The 19,361-nt window shown below is 36.2% G+C and overlaps 1 protein-coding gene across 1 annotated transcript in view; it reads right to left on the bottom strand.

Moving 5' to 3' along the window:
- Positions 1–7,166, bottom strand: part of CNTN6 (contactin 6) — a 320,078-nt gene extending 312,912 nt beyond the window's left edge. Inside the window, exon 1 of the mRNA XM_010862021.1 lies at positions 6,981–7,166. The gene's annotated coding sequence lies outside the window, so the exon portion shown is untranslated. The remainder of the gene's footprint in view (positions 1–6,980) is intronic.
- Between the last annotated feature and the right edge of the window lie 12,195 nt (positions 7,167–19,361).

Raw genomic sequence — 19,361 nt, 5'->3', positions numbered from 1 at the left:
AAATAGGAAGAAATTATAGAGCCACTCTAGAGGCAAAAGTGAAGCAATGTTACAGAGAAGCGTCTTCAACTCATATAATGCTGGCCTCTTAGATGGAAAGCAACATCTGCTGAAAGTGAATTTGTCCTAAAAGGAAATCATAAACAGATAATGAATGAGCCACCATGAGGGAGGTCCAGCAGACACCAGTAATGGAATAATTCACCTCTAAAAATTAAAACTAGTCAAACAAACAAAATTCAATTTTGAAATAAGCTTAGTTAAATTTTTGGAGAGCTAAAGGATGGAAGAGAAACTGTTAGTCACAAACAGAATTCAGTTCAGTTCAGTCGTTCAGTTGTGTCTGACTCATTGCAACCCTGTGAACTGCAGCACGCCAGGCCTCCCTGTCCATCACCAATTCCCAGAGTCCACCCAAACCCATGTCCATCGAGTCGATGATGCCATCCAAGAGAATTAAAAAAAAAAAAGAAATAATAGAAATCTAAAAATACTTTCTCAGTGTTTCCCGGCTGGTTCAGTGATGAAGAATCTTCCTACCAATGCAGGAGACATGGGTTCAACCCCTGAGTTGGGAAGATCTCACATGCCACGGAGCAACTACGCCTGTGCACCACAACTGCTCAGCCTGTGTGCCTCAGATCCCTACTGAGTCCATGTGCCGCAGCTACTGAAGCCCACACGCCTGGAGTCTGTGCTCTGCAATAAGAGAAGCCACTGCAATGAGGAGCCCACACACCATAACTAGAGAGTGTCCTTTACTCACCACAACTAAAGAAAAAGCCCACACAGCAATGAAGACCCAGCACAGCCAAAAATAAGTTAATGAATTAAAATTTCTTTTGCTGAAAAGAAAAATAAATACATGAAGTATAGATCTGAGGAAATCACAAAGAATACAACACAAAAAAGGAAAATATAAAAATATATAAAGTAAGACACAGAAGAATAGAAGAATCAAATAATTAATGAGCATCCTGAAGGAAAAAATAAAGAGGTGAGGGGAAGAAATATTAAATATAGAGTAGCTGAGAATTTTTCAGAATTGAGAAAAAACAGAATTAGGAGCTGGTGGAGTCCTAACTGAGATATATTTTTAAAAAATCACACCTACCTACACTACTGTGGTAAACCCAAAGACATTGATGCAAGGAAAATTTCCTAAAATCTACAAGAGTTAAAGACATATATCTTCAGAGTCATAATTAGACTAGGAACAGTCTTTCCATGAGCAAAAAATTATATTCCAGAAAGTCATCAGACAGAATATGCAAAATTGGTTGAGAGAAAAATATCAGATATCCGTCATTATCAAGTTCTGTAACCAGCTATACAATTATTGTAGATATAAGAAAAATAAGTAATTTTCTCAGACATAAATTTTAAGAGAGTTTAATACTGTTTCTAGAATCACCTGCAAGTGATCTTTAGTACACAGGAAATGAATCCATGAAATGCATGTATGTAGCTAGAAGATGTAGTAAATAAATGTCAGAAAAACATGTCATGTATCTCAGTAAACAGTGACAAAAATACTGGAAACAGTTTAAAAATAAACTGAAAATAAAATAGAAAGGTAGACACTAGGTAAAATATCTTGGGGAAAATTTAAACAAGTCATTATCCTGTTGGTGAGAGGACAGATATATTATCTTCAGCTATTTTAGAAAATATAAAGTTCTGTATTACGTTAGGGTATTAATTTTTACTGAAATTCAATAAAGAGAGTATCCAATTTTTAAGACAGTAAAAATGTATACAGAATAATTGATCAGTAAAAGGCAGTAAACAATAAATACAATGAACTGTTGAAATCATCTCTGGGAAGTAGGACTGGAAGGGTAAACAGAGGTATTTTTTAGCCTAGAATGTTTCCTGTGGTTTCAGATTTCATTAATGTTGTTTCCAGGTGTATGTGTTACTTTTTTAGAACATTAAAATTTTAATGTTTTTTAAATATAGAAGAAAATTCTTAGTAACAGGAAAGAAATGCATAAGCATCTTGCCATGGCTTTCTTTGGTGAAAGGAATTATGGCTTTGTGTGTGTGTGTGTGTGTGTGTGTGTGTGTTTTGCTTAAAGTGCTTTTTTAAAAAGTGTATTGCATTTATAATCAGAAAATGAAATAAATTCTTAGTCTAGATCAGGTCTGATTGTTTGGTGTATGCAGAAATATCACTTCTGTTTTTAAGCTATATGGACCTGAGGGCCAGCATCTCTAAAGCTTCTTTCAATGCTCCTTAACCTCCATTTTTGTATCTAACTGTGATTTACATCTCCAAATTTAACTTTCTACTAAATAACCAATATAATTGATTAGATGATAATTGTAATTTCATTATTTTCATTGTTTTATATTATTGCTTCTCAATCCTGAAGCTTTTTAGACAAATGTTATAGTAGTGATACTAAGATAAACATGATTAAAAAACTACTACAATGAGTGCCTATTGATTCCAAAGCTTTCTTTCAAGGTGTTTTCACATATTAACCCATTTAATCCTCTTGCTAATACTATGAAGTATTTTTCTTTCCATTAGAGATGGGGAAACCAAGGTATAGGGAGGCTAAGTAACTCACCTAAGACCACAAGGCTACTCTGCTGGATGTAGAAAAGAGCAGATATATAGGTGACGGATGGCCCTTCAGCTTGAGTGGCCTGCCATCAGGATCCTGCTTATCACTTTAGACCCATGCAGAGAATGTGACTTAATTAGAACATATTTTACCAGTAAGAACATTCATTTTGTTACTTCATAGAATACATGATTCTTTTATTGCTTCTTTAAAAATATCAATATCTAAATAATTTCATTCATTTATTCGTGTAATTGGAAACCGATTATGCTTCACTTTTATATCCACTCTACTGCCATTAAATATTTGAGAGAGCTAATTTTGATTCATGTTACTAGGACCCAAATTCACTGTAAATTATGTTAGGATTCATTGCAAGATAAGTAAGTAGGCCATAGACTCCCTCATGAAAGACTAATAGAAGATCATAAGAATGGCCTTGACTTTGTTTTTTTTTTTTCTTCCTCTAGTTTGTTCTGTGTTAGGCCTTGACTATAATAAGTATTTAATACTAGAATACACAGTGCACAAAAACTTAATTTTAACTAAAACAGCTCTTGTCAATATGAATAATGAGAATAATTTAATTTTCTAATGAAATTTCCATTTAAAAGAATTTTTCCAAACTGAAAGATTTTTACTTAAAGCTTATTAAAGAGATTTCTATGCCTCTCTTATTTTACAGAAACAACAAAGAGGAAAGAAAAATACAGTGGTGATGGTAGGATCGAAAACAAAGCAAAAACCCCCCTGTCTTCAATGAAACGTGTGAGTAGACATGATCCCAAAACAGACTCTGAAGCACATTTTCATCACTCCTTAAAAAAAAAAAAAAAAAAAAAAAATAGACTTAAAGGAAGGTGCATCAGGATAAAGTGATAATTACCTTCTCCTTCTCTTACTTTTAGGAGGATGCAGTTTGCCTCTAAACCTGATACCTTGTACTCCCTGCCCCCACACACTTGAACAGCCTGCCCTACAAGCAAAATATGCTACCATAGTTGTATGTGGTTCTACAGTTTGTTGCAATTGTTTAATTGTTAACTTACACTGTTGCATTACTATCATTCAAAATTCATAGTTCATATTAGGGTTAATTCTTGTTATACATTCTTAAGATTATGACAAATATATAATGATATGTATCTGCCAGTATAGTATCATACAGAATCGTTCAGTGCCTGAATTATCCTCTCTACTCTGCCTATGCCTCCACCTCTGCCTATTTTAAAAGAAAAAGAAGATCAAAGGGGTGAAGAAAGGGGAAGTGCAGATAAAAAATGTCAATCTCAAGAAGAAGCAGCCCCAGTTTGGAGGAAGTGCTTAGACAGTTATTCTTACATAGAGTTAGTATCTTCTGCATATATTTTTAAAAAGAAAATCAAACAAAGTGAACTGAAAATGTATAAAATTAAAAATAATTTGGATAATATAATAGATGTTGAAGACAGACACATGAGACCCAACATGCCCATAATTGGTGTTCCTAAAGAAAAAGAAGAAGTAATATAAAAACTATCTCCACAATTCTCTGGGGGAAAAACATCAAATACATAGTATAACAATAAAAAATTGAAATGAAATAATCTCAAATCAGTGCGGTACATCATCCTCAAGCCAAGTTGATGAAGACTGATCAACTTCAGAACATATTCTGGCAAAAACAAACAACCAAACAAATGAGAATCATGTGGCCATCCATCACAATAAAAGAAAATAATATACAAGGATGAAAACTTCAAATATATCTAAAAACTATTGGACAGCAACATTCAATACAGGAAGTGTCCTCAGCATTGTTTATAAATAGTTACAAACCTCTGAAGGATAGTTACAAACCTCTGAAGGGAAAAAAATATATTTGATTCAAGAAAGATAACTTGTCTTCCATGTTTAAAGCAAATGGAAGAAACATTCTATGTAAGCGCACAGAAAATACAGCATCTATGACAGTTTCTTTGATGGAGGGCTAAAAATGAACTCCAGCAACCCAAGAAATGAAGATTCAAAGTAAAGAATACAGGAATGGTAAATTGAGCAATTGGTAAGGACTGAATCTTTTCAAACTTGAAATAAGTCCAAATGAAGACTGTAGGAATTAAGCCAAGATAAAAATACTGTAAATCTCAGTAATATAAAACTGATACTATAATTAAAAATCAGGTGATATGTGTAAGAGAAATAAAGTCCATGTGCTAATTTCTTTATCACAACAAGGACTTATAAGAGATAGTTTAATATTTAAACATTCATTCTAAAAATGACTTCAAACTATTAATAATTTTATAATTATTCTTAACTCTCAGGCAATTTTTTCTGGAGCTAATCTTTCTCTTGGAAAGAAATGAATGCCTGTAATTTTTTTTTTCAGTTTTATATCAGCTTTCTTTTTTCCCTGCTTAGTCCAAATGTTAAATTCAATACCTTTGTCAGAGTAGGATAAGATCATGTCTTTTTAACAGAATGTCTGTCTATGGATCTATCTGTCATCTATCTATCTATCTACCATCATCATTGATCATATTATGTAAATACTTATTTGTAAAAATATAAAAAATAAATATATGGTAAGAAGTCATTCTTTTTTTTTTTGAAGACGACACAGGAACCCAACAATGCCAGCCGCGTCTCAAGAAGTCATTCTTACTAAAGTCTTTCTTACTCAATGAATAGCATTGGGTATCTCCAATGATAGTCTTCAAATTTATAATTGTTATTATGGGTGTTGGGAGTTCTTTTTCAAACTTTTAGGTTTAGTTTGAGTTATTTTTAATGAATATACTATATGCTACTGTATTCTAATATGATGTTAAAATAAATACATAAGTGAATAATAAGCAAATATTATTTGCTTAAAAGTCATAACCTTCCTCCTTCACTAAGTTTGGACCAAATACATAACAATTTGCTAAATGACAATTTAAATTTGTCATTAAGAAAAGTTACATGGAGAATTAAAAAAAAATAAGTATTCTGGAACTTCACTAGAAATGCTCAAAGGAAGTCATGCACTGTAGTTGATGAGATTTTTTTTATAAGATGTGATAAGTTATGCATTTATATAACCTCATATAAGGGGCCTTATATAAAAGTTTGCAGATTTATATTTTTATAATCTTTGGACTGCATAGCCATGATATTGCTTTTAAAAAATCACTGACGCATCAAAGATGAAATAGCTCTGTATTTTTGTTTGTTATACAAATCAGGTCAGTATTTTTGTATGTGTCTGTTTGTTTTGTGAATTTGTATAGGTTTACATGTATGAGAGAAGGGAGAGGTAAGGGAGAGTGTGCTTAAATATATTTTTTTCCCATAAAATACAATACACATAAATTGGAAAAGCCTTTTAAAAACAAGAATAAAGAAGATGATAAACAAACCCATCAGACAAATGAAAATTGTTCAAAACAAGCAATTCAGTATTCAACATATGGCTTCTTTTTTTTGCAAAGATCTCTGAAAAACATTGCCACTGTAGATAAGATTATGAATACCTCATTTTCCGAATTGATTCTGTGTAATTCTACTGTTCTCCCTATTTTTCCTCTTGGTATAACTTCTATTTAGTCATTCTGTGAATGTTTCTCAGAGGACATAGTCAGGATGCTGATTATTTAAACATAAGTAGTTTACAATTGGAGAAGCAAAACTATGAATTCCAATTTTCCCCCAAACTCCCAATTTTGACAGTATTCCATTAACATAACGGGTTATATGTGGCTAATCTCAGAGCTCTTAAAAGTTTTGTTCCCAAGTCATCAACTTTTGAAACTTTCCATAAAGTATTATACATACCTTAATACTGACAAGCTTAACTATTATAAATGGCAACTTCAGAAACTATTGTCTAGAAGCTACATAAATGGCAAAATATCAGATGAATTTTGCAAGCTCATGTGACCTCCAGTCTTACTTTGCTTCCCTAACCAAAACCCTCCCCAAGGAAACTTTTCCTAAACATTCCTTTAAACCATCCGTTGGACACTGTAAACCCCACCCCTTTACCCTTTGATGAAAAAATTTAGCAATCACATCTTCCATTTGCCGGTACAGAAAGGGCGTAAAGCCATCTGAAAGTACTAGAATTAGCACTGTCATCCCGTCTTGCCCATTAGTTTTACTGCAGCAAAGACTAATGCAACACTGAAAAATATACCTGTAGTCTCTTTCCCTGGTTTGATCCTAAGCTCTTCCGAATACAGATTCAATACATTTTCTTTCACAGGAATAAATGCATTTTAAGCATCAGCATCATGGAAACATAGCATAAATAAAGCAGTGACTTCTCCCCCAACCCAAGCTTTTACCTGTTATGCTAATACAAAGACATTGAAAGGAAGAAAAGCTGCAGCTTGCCCAGCAATATTCTCATTGCAGCAGACAGCACAATTTTGTACTTACAGATCTTACCAGGGAAACGTCTCGGGATCTTTACAATTTTTTCTGCAGAACTCTGTTTCAAGCTCTCAGCCAGGCATGCTGTGCATCCAGGCAGAACCAAGCCGTATGGAACGTCTATGCAGCTGGGAGATAATGGGACTCTTTTTCCCAGCTGGGACTGCAAGCCTTTTATCCACTGAGTACTGCGTGGCTCCTCTCTGGTCTTAAGCATAAAATACACTCCTCTACTGCTGCATTCCTGACGGAACCTAGACAATTAGTTCTTGAGGCACATGTGCAAATCTCCCGTTTGGAATATTCAAAAGGAAAATTCTCCCTACATTGAAAAGCCAGCTCTATCTTTGTCATCCTTCACAGAATCAGAGAATACTAAGAGCAGCTGCCATTCCAGTGGCATGAAAGATTAAATTCACCCTCCCCTTTTTTTTGACTAGAGATAGTCACTCCTGTTGGGTCATCAGAAAATTTCTTATTGAAAACTGGGTCAGGCTAACTACTTATTAGGCTTCCAAAAGGAAAATAAGTAATTTTTTTTTCTTCCTCTGGTTTCACTGCATTGTCGTTTGCAAGTAAAGATTAAGCCGGTCAAGGGTCTGCCCTGATTTATACTGTATTCAAACGTAAGCTTTCTGAAGCATGCCTGTAACTTCTGCCACTAGTTAGGGAGAAGAGAAAAGGGAAATAAAACCAAAGGATCTTATGCACTGTCACTGAAACCTTTCTAAACCTTTTTTTTTTTTTTTAACTTGTGCATGAGGCTTCTAAAAGATAGGTAAACACATAAAGAAAGTGACATCCAAAAGAGTAGAGCTGCTCCCCCAGGTAACACACATGTAATCTTTGAGCAGCTCCCAGGTAACACACATGTAATCTTTGAGGCCAAGAGCCACTGTGTATGTGTTTGCAAAACAGCTCTGTAAGGAAAAGAATGCTATTTGTGTTTTGTGACCAACTTTTCAGTGAAACTTTTTAATATGTTAGGGTTTTGCCATTGGTTTTGAAGGGAGTAACAGCTTGTTGAATGAAAATAAAAAATAGAGAGACCACCTGAATGCAGAGATACCAACACATACACACATGGCTACAACACGAGAGCAAAAAACTTGCCTGCACTTATTTTCATGTTGCAATAAAAAGAAATTCACTTCTAACATCTTCAAGTATATGGATTCTGGGAAAACAAAATCCACAAATCGAATATGGGTATCTTTCAGACTCAGTTTGCCTTTATCCGATAAGCCAGAAGGTTTCTGTGACTGCATGTTATGACTACATTCTATGGATTTCTGTGATCACATTCTTCTGTAAAAAATGTCAGTCATATACCTCATTTCTACATGGGGTCTAACTACCATCCTGGGAGGTGTAAGAGAGGAGTTAATGCTTCATAACACTAGATTAATCAAAATGGGCTGTACTATTCTTCCAATTCTTGAAGAAGCAAAATGGAAGAAGTATTTTATAGGGATGATAATTGCCTTACCTGAACCTCTACCTTTTTTTTAATTTAGAGGCATCTCTCTTTTGAAATCAACATATTATTTACTTATAAAAATGCCAATATGCTGAATTTTTCTGAGGATGTGTGAGAAAAATAGTCATAACGTAGCGGGTTTTTCCATGAAGATTTCATTTAATTTAAAAGATGCCCTTTGACCTAAATCTTTAATACCTCTGCCCCATATTCAAAGATAGCTAATTGCTTTGCTTTCTATTTCCCTGAGAAGGGAGTAACAAGCAGAAGACAGCTCTAGGAGTTCCTCCTACTGCTTCCAGTCACACATGTGCCCCTGTGTCCATGGACTCTGCCTTCACTCCTGCGTCCCTGAGTGAACCATGCTCCTTACCCAAGCCAGGTCCTCCACTGTGCTCTAGTTAATGTGCTGTCTTATGTATTCAAGACGTTGTTCCAGCTACTTGTGTCGCTCTTCAGAATCACCAGTTCTCCCCTTCTTGTGTGTCATTACAGCATGGAGGTTAAAAATCAACAATCTTGCAGATGTCACATTGTCTTCCACCTACTTCTGTCATTTTCCTGCCTCTTCTTACAGTAAAGTACCTTGAAAGACTTGTCTATATTCATGGTCTTCAAGTCAACCTTTTACTTTCTATCTCGAATACAGTTTAATTGGCTTTTTCTCCCTACTGCTCCATATCTCACTAGCTGCTCCTTCTTAGAAACATTTGCTGGGATCTTCTCATATTCTTGTGGCTTAGCTGGTAAAGAATCCGCCTGCAATGCAGGAGACCTGGGTTCGATCCCTGGGTTGGGAAGATCACCTGGAGAAAGGAAAGGCTACCTACTCCAGTATTCTGGCCTGGAGAATTGCATGGACAGTTCACGGAGTCGCGAAGAGTCAGACATGACTGAGCAACTTTCACTTCACTTCTCATATTCTTATTCTTTAGTCAATGGGGGCATCAAAGCTTTAAACTAAGGTCTGTACACTAAAAACTACAGTGAAGTACTGAGAGAAATAAATTAAGACTTAAATAAAGAAAGAAATATACCATGTTCATGGATGAGAAAATTTAATATTTTTAAGAAGTCAATTATCTATAAATAGGTCTTTAGATTTGAAATAATTCTAATCAAAATCTCAGCCGGTTTTCTTGTGGCAGTTGTCATGACAATTAAATTTAATAGAATGCAAATAGCTATTAAAAGTAAAATCAAAATGATAAAGAGCAAAATGGAAGGTGTTTTTTCTGATTTTAACACTTACTACTCTCCTAAAGTGATCACGGCAGTGTAGTTTTGGCAGAACACTTCAATAGAACGTAAAAGAGCTTTTAAAAATAGAACTATACTTACACGATTAATCAATTTTAGACAAACATTCCAAGATAATTATGATTAAAATGTCATATTTAAGAAACAGTGTTTAAACAAATGGATATTTTTGGAATTTGGAATAAATTAATTTTAACTCACTATACATACACCAGGAAAATGAATCACAAACCTAAACATGAAATTTGAAGTGGATCACAAACCTAACAGTGAACGTAACTTCTAGAAGAAAATATACAAGTTGTTGGGGTAGGAAAATTTTTCTTAGGACACACATACATACACATTTAAATGCGATAACACAAAACATGGAGAAAAATAAAATATTGGCCTTCATCAAAATGGAAAATGACCTTTGAAAGATATCATTAAGGAAATTGAATTTTGATTTCAAGAACTCAATAATAAGAAGAACGCCAACTAAAACAATTTAAAAATATATAAACAGACATTTCACCAAAGATATGTGGATAACCTTTAAGCACATAAAAAAAGGTGCTCAGCATCATTATTCATCAGGAAAATGCAAATTAAAATGATAGTGAAATACCAGTACAGAGGGCTTCCCTGGTAGCTCAGCTGGTGAAGAATCTGCCTGCAATGCAGGAGACCCCAATTAGATTCTTGGGTTGGGAAGATCCTCTAGAATACTCCAGTATTCTGGCCTGGAGAATTCCACAGACTGAATAGTACATGGGGTCACAAAGAGTCAGACACAACTGAGCGACTTTCACTTTCACTTTTCACCAATTAGAAAGGCTAAAATGCAGAACAGTGAAAATACCAAAGCGTTTTTGAGGATGTGAGTCAACTGAAATTCTTACACCTGGGTTGCTAAGAGTTTAAAGAGTTAAAACTACTTTGAAAAACAATTTGGCCGTTTCTTAAAATACTATTACCAAGAAACTCTACTCCTGTGTATTTTCTCAAAAGAAAAAAAAAAGCATATGTCCACACAAAGGTGTGCAATGAAGATTCAGAGCAATTATTTCTAACAGGCAAAAGTTGGAAACCACACAAATGTTTATCAGAAGATTAATGGATTAAAACATTGTGCTACTTTCACAAATGTAATACTTGTTAGAACTAAAAAGACAAAATTTGCTAATAGTTATTACTTAGATTAATCTAGAAAATGGTATGCTATTAAGAAAGATATTCAAGGAAAGCCAAAGCAATTTGATAGTGACAGAAAACAAAGAATGTTTGCTTTAGGCTGAGGTGGAGAGAGATTAATTGCAATTGTGCATCAGGGAATTTTTCAAGTGATGAAAATATTGGTTTTGGTTGTGACTGAAGTTACCAAGATATGCACATTTGACAGATGCTTTCATACTCTGTAAGTGAGTATGTTTCACTTCATGTAAAGTTTCTTACAAAGTTGAGATATAATAAATTAAATGATGATTATGTTATGTAGTAGCTTTTCTTAAAGTTTTGAAAAAATAAATATTGACAAGCCTATCATTCAAACCAAATATTATCATTTTTGCTATTGTCAGAATTACTGAATTTAGTGGGCTATGAAAATCGTCTTCTCCAATTTCTCTTATGTTAGTAGTTTCAATTCTTTTTCAATCTGTGTCAATTTAATGTGTTTATATAAATGTTTTATATTATTTATTTAATCTTCACAATAACCTGATTAGTGTTATCATTTTCCACATGTAGCAGACAAGGAAATTGAAGCACCTAGAGGTAATCTAAATTGTCTTAGAGCATCTAGTTAGGAGATAATAAGGGGGAATCAAACCCAGGCAGTCTGGTATTAGAATTCAGTATTAACATTGATTTTATTACTCAGAATTTTATATTCCTTTTTATATTTTGTCCTCTTGGCATGTCAAATTCTATGAAAAGCATATGAAATTTTCCCCACAAATATTTTTTAAATCAAATAATCCTTATTTTTCAAGATTTTGCACTGCATATTCTGCTGTTGAATTGCTTAGTGGCTAAATGTTATATAAATATACATATATATGTGTGTGGGTATACGTATATATACATATTATTAGTATCTCATTACAGTGAGATATGTAGTATATACAGTATCTATTTATCTTACTGCCTATGTATACCGTGAATTGCATCTCTCTAAGTGTATACATATATCTATATGTATATGATTGCATCTTTATGATATAGCATTGTTAGGAATCCTTTTAAATTGTTTACATCTCTTGCATCTGAATTCTGTTTGGCATCCCCATTTTCTAGTTTGCATTTTCCTGTATATATTGCACATTAACACAATTTTTTGCCACTTTGTTTGAACTTTCTCATAATCATCATGCAGTTGGATTTTTTAATCCAATGTGACTCTGCTTTTTGATAGGGTAGCCTAGTACACTGCATTTAACGTGGTATCTAGCATTCCTATTGGAATCTCTTTCTTTATTCTATCATTTTTTGCTGAGGCATGGGGACGGGAGTCTCTATATGCACAGGTATTTGGCGCATGCCCACGTGGTCTGGGAGACATTGAGACCAACAGTTCAGGTTCTACCCAATGCAGTGGGACAATATCATTCAACAGGACCCCCATTAGGCACAGGCTGAGGTGTAACACCTCTCTCAGGTCTGCCACAGAATTCCTTCAGCAGTGAAATCAACTTCAGGGAACTGTGGAGCATGACTTTTTTCCGCCTCACAGCCCCAAGGAGAATTCCTCATTCATGACTGCTATTTCCTCTGCTCTCTTTTTGAAAGTGAAAATAAAAGTGTTAGTTGCTCAGTCATATCCAACTGTGCGACCCCATGGAGTGTAGCCAGCCAGGCTCTTCTGTCCACGGAATTCTCCAGGCAATACTGGAGTGGGTTGCCATTCCCTTCTCCAGGGGATCTTCCCAACCCAGAGATCTAACCCAGGTCTCCTGCTCTCTTGATACTAAAGGCAAAAAAGAAACTGTCCATCTTCCTAACGTTTTCCAGTCCAATACATATGGTCCCCTCACCTGCCAATTCTTTAAGTGTGTCCCCCAAATTTTATAAGCTTCAGGCAACACACATTTTGATCTATTTCTTCCTTTTCCAGGAAAAGCATGCCTATTAACTATAACTTGTGTATGTTCATGTGTGTGTGTGTCTACTCAGTTGCTCGGTGTGTCCGATTCTTTGCGACCCTTTGAATTCTATCCCGCCAGGCTCCTCTGTCCATGGGATCCTCCAGGCAAGCATACTAGAGTGACTTGCTATTTCCTCCTACAGAAGATCTTTCCAACCCAGGGATCAAAGCTGCTTTTCTTGTGTCCCCTGTATTGCAGGCAGATTCTTTACCTGCTGAACCATCAGAGAAGCCCTTAACTTGTATTCAATTGCTTTATTATGAAAAAACATCTAATGACATTCTTTCTCTAAAGGAGAGATTTTCTTTCTCTAAAGGAAAGATTATTGAACTAATGCAATTATTTAAAGATATAAGATAAACAAACATAGAGGTGTTGTCATCTTGATATTACTGTTTTGCTCGTTTCCTTTATTTTTTATTCAGATACTTTGGCATGTGCAACTGTTCTAAATAACTTTTGTTTAGAAATATATATATTTAATAAGACATTTTCCCCTGCCCATGATAGACATTTCTCCTAATATTATCAAAATGTAAACACTTTTGTATAACTTCCTAAGGGCTTCCTCTGGGTCAGACACTAACTCTAAAGTCTTGCCTAACCCTTACAATGACCCCGTGATGTAGTTTTTATCACCTTTGCTTTACTGGCAAAGAGATTTGAAAATATTAAATACCATGCCAAGATCATACAAGCTGTAAAAGGTCAAACAGGGATTTGAACTCAGGTCCATTACCCTTAGGAGAAGGCAATGGCACCTCAGTCCAGTGCTCTTGCCTGGAAAATTCCATGGACAGAGGAGCCTGGTGGGCTGCAGTCCATGGGGTCGTGAAGAGTCGGACATGACTGAGTGACTTAACTTTCACTTTTCACTTTCATGCATTGGAGAAGGAAATGGCAACCCACTGCAGTGTTCTTGCCTGGAGAATCCCAGGGACGGGGGAGCCTGGTGGGCTGCCGTCTATGGGGTCGCACAGAGTTGGACACAACTGAAGTGACTTAGCAGCAGCAGCAGCCATTACCCTTAACATGTGTCTTCTGAACCTCTCTGCCAAAAGCTCTTTGCTGTACACAATGGCATATCTAATGAAAGATAAAATATCTGCTGTAATTTTATGTGTATTTCACTCTTAAAGACATAAAAGTTTCTCTCGAACACAATCATTTAAGCTATAACTGCATAGACTTTGACAATTAACTAGATGGTTAAGCCCTATATTATTTATAGAACTGCTTATTTTTCATAAAGATACTACAAATCTAAATATTTGGCTCAGCTCTTCACTGTGCTTTGAAAAGGATAGAAGTGTTAAATCATTCCAAGAAATGTAGACTGTATTTTTTTCTTTTCCATTTTGGTGAGGGAGAGGTAGGAATTGGAGTGCCATGGAGGGAAATTCAGTACACATATCACATTTACTTTCTGTCAGGAAAAGCACATTGAAGGAAGTACAACAGTTTTCTTAGTCTCTTACTCCAACACAAAATTGTTTTTTCACTTTATACTACATATGTATATTTCCCAGATACTCAGAAATGCACTTCCCTCTGGGAATAAAAAAAAAAAAAGGAATACCCTTTTGCCTGCAAATGTATTGCTTTTCAAAAGGAGAATAGGGAAATGAATGTATTTTTCTTCTACAACATAGTAAGAAACAGTATATTTTAGCAGAACTATATTCCAATAATTCAGTTCAAATCTCTTGAATATATTCATATAAATATAGAAGAAGTTTTACACAATGATAACTTACAACAGGGAGTAGGTAGCACCTAGTATCTTGTGACATAAATTGTTTTGCTTCAGGAATAGGACACTGAGAAATTGTTCCATGGAACTGCCCGCCACCTGCTGCTTCCAACACTGAATTTTAATGAGCACCAATTGCTCTGCAAGGCTCACTATTTTAGGAGTATTATTTACCATGAGGCCCACTATGATCTTTCTAAATTATAGGGTAAATTGCTTAGGCCCAGTGAAAATAAATGTATTTCATTAATGCAGCTCCTCTTCTAGTCTAATCTTTTTAACCCTGAAGATTGAGATATTTTCTATGCATAATAATTATGATAGTATCCTATTTCCTAGACACAATGAAGAGGTCACAGCACATAAACTCTAAAATCTGGAGTTTAGCTGCTTAAACAACTGTTCTGACTTCTCCAGTATTGTCCTTCATTTATGAAATGTACAAACTATTACATGGAGTTTCAATGGTGATTTTAAGTGGAAGTGTTTGTCATTCAGTCGTGTCTGACTTTTTGCGACCCCAGGGACTGTAGCCCACCAGGCTTCTCTGTCCATCAAATTCCTCAGGAGAGAATACTGAATTGGGTTGCCATTTCCTTCTCCAGGGAATCTTTCTGACCCGGGGATGGAACCTGGGTCCTCCCGCATTGCAGGAAGATACTTTACCTCCTGAGCCACCAGGGAAGCCCCAAATTAAATATAGCAAATACAAGTTTCGTCAGAGTTTCCAGCAAGTAGAATTTACTTACTGGAAAATTGTCATCATTACCAGAAATACTGCACAGTGTTTTCTTTCACTGACAATGAGCTGGTACTTCTTTCATAATCATATGGTACATGGGTTTATTACCTTCACTCCTTTACTCTTCCCATCCATGTGTATATACAACTGCTCCTGCTTCATTGCAGGTGGAGTATACTTCCCTGCCCCTTGATTTTGGACTTGACATGTAACTTGCTTAACCAATAGCATGTGAATATATTATAAGTCACAGTGTGCTGGCTATAGCCCTAGGTTTTAAATAAATCCATATATTTCTGTTCACCTTCTTGCTCCTTGGGTACTGCCATAGAAAGCCATGCCTTGGTTAGCCTGTAGTCCAAGGAGAATGAAAGATTCTGTGAGCACAATTAACTTTAGCTGATTCTCAGACTTGGGTAACGAGCAAGCTGCCTGGCTAAGTATAGCCCAGAGGAGCTGAACCTCAGCTGTGCTGTAAACAAGAGCAATAAAATCAATTTTTATTATTTTAAGCCACTAAATTTTGGGGTGATTTGTCACACAGCAATGATCAGCCAACAGAGATATTATCACTCATTGAACCCAAGTCAACATAGTCTAGATTCTCCTTGGAGCAGAACCTGAGATAAGGACTTTGTATCTTTTGTCATATATGGGTTTGAAATTTATTTGAAAATGTTTTCTCAGAGGAGTAAGGGACAATGAGAGTTAAAAAGGGAGCAAGAAAAGCCAATACAGAAAGTATCACTGAGTTTTCCAACACTAAGTATGAATGCTTATTCAATAATATGGGACATCTAAGAAGTTTTTCATATTCAGTGTCTCTCTGGGCCATCCACCTAGACTGAGCATGAGAGAAGCATTTATCTATCAGCTCCTATGCCCAGTAGTAATGCAACCATATACTTCATTATGTAAAACAGGGCAATTGTAACAGTGAGAGGAGAAAGTGTTAATAACAGTGCTGGCACAACTGGTATAACTCAAATCTATTTGGAGCCACTGAGGATATGTGATCACCCTACACATTTATCCAAGATGGTCCTAGGAGACATTAGTTCATCTATATATCCATGGTACAAACACACGAGTGCCAATCAGGTTTGCGTGTGCAATCAACACCACGAAATCAGAAAAATTGCTGAATGGGAAACAAGAGTTGTGAGAGATAAAAGTTTGTCAGGTAACATCTGTGTTAGACGAAATGCTGCCTTGAATATTTGGTCAGGCTGAGAAGATTTGGAATTGTGCGGTAAAAAACATCGAATTTAGTTCCCACATTGCAGTACTCAGATCTATTCAAAACCTTCATTAAGTCCAATCAGTAACAGAGTCAACTTCTGGATTGAGCCAGACAAATTCTCTGCAATGGCTTAAAAACAAGAGACTTGGAGAAAAATAGCTACAGCCTCACTGAGACTAGAATTGGGATGGTGATAGATACCTATCATCTCATGTCTCTACTACTAAATCTAGGTTTTCCGTACCCTCAGCTAGCAGTTAGGCTGTCCTGGACTATCTGTTTAGGTGATTCAGACCTAAACTTCCCTGGGAAGTCTGTATCTGTAGATCTCTTGCTGTAGTGAGACGGCATTGTCATACTTCCCAACAATTATTTTAGAATAAAACGAGGTATTCCAGTATATAGTCAGCATAACTCCTCCAAGACCCCACTGTGTAGAGGAAAATGTTGCTGTTAGTAGTATTAAGGGTTAACTAGCCCCAGAAATTTATTTACTTTCTTTTTCTATGGGTTACTAGAATAAGATAATTAAAAGAGATCAAGTAGAAATCATAGAATATTATCTCGAGTAGAAGTTTTCTTCCCTTAGGATTGAGGCCCTCTAAGCTGAGGAATCTTAAACTGCAAGGATGAGAGCACAAATTCTGCAAATGGGTAATTGGGAATGATGGTAAGAAAGACTAAGTGTACTACTGCCCTTCCGTTCATGGCTCTGCATATCCCCCTCACTGCGGACATCACATATCAGATGCAGGTTTAGTGTATATATCACTCCAGATGACTGGGCTGTAACCCTGCAGGGTGTTTTTCTGGAGCTGTGAACTTAACAAAGTGTTAAACAGTTCATTCCATCATTATATTTGACTGGCTGTCTCTGAGTAAGAAGGGCACATAAGTACAGATGCTGAAAACCCCATTTTTGTTTACCCATTGTCACTCATACTTTGACGTAAAGTGGATCCCTTGAGCTTAGGCAATGATATATAGGATACCGTAATGACAGATTCGGCATTCTAAGTTCTCGGGTGGTAGTGCTGGCAGAGGAATTGCAGACAGGGAAGGAAAATCTATATCCTGGGTAGCTTTCAATTCTGATAAGAATAAATCACTGTTTCCTTCAGGATTGATAATGTCCATTATAATCAACTTGCCATCAAGTGGGTGTCTGAACTCCTGAGGAATGGTGCCATATTGAGGAGTCATGACTGGGCTCTATTGTCAGCAGATTAGGCAAGCAGCAGTGGCAGTAGCTAGTCATCCATACACTGAAGAAGCACATGCTGTTGAATTTATGTGTATTGGCATCCATGAAGCCATGGCCACTCAGTTCATGGGTTTATTGTACCAGAACTTGTGTGGCCAAGAAGAGAGAATGGCTAACATTCAAGATTAAGTTAGGCTCTCTAATTCAGAGACAGACTGGTTGACTGCCTCATTGCAGTATATGCCTTCTGGTGGACATGAATATAAAACAGAAAGAAATGGGCAAATCATGATTGCTACCATGAGTCTATCTCCAATGACTCTTTGTTTCTTCTTTCTGATTTTCCATTCTTATTCTGTCTAGACTCTACTAATTAGGCAAACCACTCATTATTGCTCAAGAGCCCATGTATATTCATAACTCAAGTCCCTTCTCCCTCCCTACAAAGAGAACAATAAGTAGACTGTTCATAGCTCAGTCCTTTAGAAAGAGCTCCATTCACTGCTTTGTTTAGAGCCACCTCTGAAATGGAATATAGTGAAACAGTAGTCCACTTGTGGCTCACATCACTATCTCACAACAACTAAACTGTTGTATAGGCTTGATTTATGTTTCTCCTCTTCTTTTAGTTGGTCATCATTTCCAGGTGCAAAATATGTTGGCTGGCAAACCCATAAGCCCCCATCAAGTGATATGCCTCTTTATTAATGATAGGGGTTATATGGTGAAACAAATTGTCCTATGCCTTAGGATGCCAATGATATTCAGACACTGAAAAATGTTAAAGCAGAAGCCTCTGCAACTTTGTGAGTTTATCTCCCATCATATGGGATTTCCCGGGCAAGAATACTGGAGTGGGTTGCCATTTCCTTCTCCACTGTGGGAGTTTAGCATTTCTTATATGGTAGGTCTGGGCTTCCCAGGTGGTGTTACTGGTAAAGAACCTGACTGCCAAAGCAGGAGACATAAGAGATGTGGATTCAATCCTTGGGTTAGGTCATGAAGATCCCCTGAAGGAGAGCATGGCAACCCACTCCAGTATTCTTGCCTGTAGAATCTCATGGACAGAGGAGCCTGGGGGGCTAGGTCCAAGAGGGTCACAAAGAATCAGACACAACTGAAGTGACTTAGCAAGCACCCGTGCACATGTAAGTCTAGTAGTAACAAGCTCCCTCTGCTATGTTTCTTTAGGAAAGTCTTTTTCCCTCCTTTGTTTGTGGAGAACAGCCTACTGGCTATAAAATTATTGACTAGCGGTTACTTTCTTTCCATATTTCGAATATGTCATCCCATTCTTTTCTGGTCTGGAAAGTTTCTGTTAAGAAAGCTGCCTATGGTCTTATGGCGGTAGCCTTGTATGTAATTACTCTTTAACAGCAAAAGCTGCTGTTAAAATCTTTTTTTTTTTTTGTCTCTGAAAATATAATTTTAGTGTATATAGGTATAGTCCATTTTGGTTCAAACTCTTTGGGATCCTCGGGCTTCATGGATCAAGATGTCTATTTCTGTCCCCAGGTTTGGGAAGTTTTCAGCCGTCATTGCTTAAACCTTTTTTCTATGTCACTCTTTCTCTTTTC

This window comes from Bison bison, unplaced genomic scaffold, assembly GCF_000754665.1.
Source record: "Bison bison bison isolate TAMUID 2011002044 unplaced genomic scaffold, Bison_UMD1.0 scf7180017864474, whole genome shotgun sequence".
Taxonomy (NCBI): domain Eukaryota; kingdom Metazoa; phylum Chordata; class Mammalia; order Artiodactyla; family Bovidae; genus Bison; species Bison bison.
The sequence above is the reverse complement of the archived record's forward strand: the minus strand, read 5'-3'. Positions and strand labels throughout refer to the sequence as shown.